Here is a 2,251-nt window from a genome sequence, read left to right as displayed (position 1 = left end):
TATATATATATATATATATATATATATATGGAGAGAGAGAGAGGAGGGCAGATAGATAGATAGATAATTCTTCATAGTATATTCATGATGTTAATTCCAACTCAAATGCAATTCTCCCTCCAGGCTCTGTGAAAGGATATGGCATGTGCCAACGCTGAGACAGTGCACAGTTTTGTGTTCCACATCAGTTCAGGGACATACCTCGTGTGACCCTGACCACAAGGCTTGAACTTCCTCACAGGGTTACAGATAAAAGTGCAGAGGCACCTTGAATTGTTTGACAAAAGCAGTGGCCTATAAATTTTAGCTGTCTTTGATTGTCTGGCTGACAGGCAGTAAAGATCCATATAATGACTTGATTGATGTATGGTCATGGTCAACATAATATATGTTAAAGACCTTGCACAGAAGTCAAATGTATGTGCCATCTAGTGATTGCTGTTGTGCCACTGCAAGAGAGCATCATTCAGAACCGTAGAGCAGAACAGATTCTATTGCACCATGAAACAGCCATGGTGGTTTCCAATCCTGCAACTGAATTTGTGTATATGTGTGAATTTACGTGTGGGGGTGGGTGGGGGTGGAGATATTTATACGTGCATGTCTATGTATGTATGCAAGATTTATAGATTTGTATCCATGTCTATGCAATATTGCCTGTTTATTTGTATTGGGTTACCCAGAATCAACCATTCTTTCCTCTGCTTCATATTGACATAAAGACACCATGTCTCATCATCGGTAAAGGCTTGTGTCTATCTGTGTCTATCAATAACCTGGTGTCAGGTAAGCAAACTGATGGTGATAGAAGATCACTGGAGTTGTCTCTTTCATTCAGAACGTGTACACACATACACCAAGTTTTGGGACTTTACCCATTGAGTGAAAGTGACAGATGATAGTACTGTGTGAGCATCCCATCTGCTTGGCCAATTCCCAAGTGGATAGGTACGGATACTCATTAACGAGATATTTCAAAAGATCCTGATTGAACTGAATTGATTGGTCTGTGAGGTTGAATTTTCTCTCCTTGAAGCATGAAAACCATTTCTATGCAGTTGGTTCAGTAATTGCAACTTCTCTGTAGGCAGCACAAATATCTCAGGCAGTATTAGCAGCTTTGAGACTATGGTTAAAAGCAAAAAGAAGCAGATGTCAAAAATGCAAATTTATTTTTTTCTTCTTGGCACTCATATGCCTCAAAAGAGGTAAAATTTATACATCTTCAAAAACGATAAACAAAACTTTTAGAGGAAGAATGAAACTACAACCATTATCCCCCATAAAACACTGCAATAAAATTATTTATGTTAATTTAAATAACAGTGAAAAGAAACTAACAAATTTATCTGACAACTAAATGTATTCAAGTTTTATGATAGTATATTCTTTTATTCTTTTACTTGTTTCAGTCATTTGACTGCTGCCATGTTGGAGCAAATCGACCCCAGGATTTATTCTTATGTAAGCCTAGTACTTATTCTATTGGTCTCTTGTGTCAAACTACTAAGTTACAGGGACGTAAACACACCAATATCAGTTGTCAAGCAATGTTGGGGGCGGGGACACACAGACACACACAAACACACACACAGACACACACAAACACACACACACACACACACAAACACACACACATATGTATATATATATATACGATGGGCTTCTTTCAGTTTCCGTCTACTAAATTCACTCACAAGGCGTTGGTCAGCCCAAGGCTATAGTTGAAGAAACTTGTCCAAGTGGGACTGAATCAAGAACTATGTAGTAGGTAAGCAAGCTACTTACCATACAGCTGTGTTCCATGCTTAATACTGCAAGATCCTCAGCAGACGACCGTATGCAGAATAAATACGTATGTTCATAAGTAAAATTTGTTTAGTTGGCATTTCAGCACTCTTAACTGAAAAACCACTATTAAAACCTATTCATTGAATCATAAAAAATGACTATCACTGTGCAAGTATGTATGCTCTAAACCTGCAATATCTACAGAATGTATAAGAAAGTGAGTGTGTGTGTGTGTGTGTGTGTGTGTGTGTGTGTGTGTTTGTTTGTGTGTGTGTGTAAATCACCCTAATTTTATAAAGTCCAGCGATAAAAATTACAAAACACATTCAGAATCTTCTATCTGAGCTATAACTGATAAAAATCACAGGGCAAGACCATTTACTTCAATTTTATTACAATAAATAATAATAAAATTTTTAATACATACATGCAGACATACATACATATATATACATATATA

The 2,251-nt window shown here is 36.8% G+C and overlaps 1 long non-coding RNA gene across 1 annotated transcript in view; it reads right to left on the bottom strand.

Annotated features, from left to right (window-relative positions):
- Positions 1-707: 707 nt before the first annotated feature.
- LOC106869757 (uncharacterized) overlaps positions 708-2,251 on the bottom strand; it is a 5,768-nt gene continuing 4,224 nt past the window's right edge. The window contains exon 3 of the long non-coding RNA XR_001409439.1: positions 708-1,126. This is a non-coding gene — a long non-coding RNA (uncharacterized LOC106869757). The remainder of the gene's footprint in view (positions 1,127-2,251) is intronic.

Source organism: Octopus bimaculoides, chromosome 1 (assembly GCF_001194135.2).
Source record: "Octopus bimaculoides isolate UCB-OBI-ISO-001 chromosome 1, ASM119413v2, whole genome shotgun sequence".
NCBI classification, from domain to species: Eukaryota; Metazoa; Mollusca; class Cephalopoda; order Octopoda; family Octopodidae; genus Octopus; species Octopus bimaculoides.
Note: the sequence above shows the minus strand (reverse complement) of the source record. Positions and strands in the feature narration are given on the sequence as shown.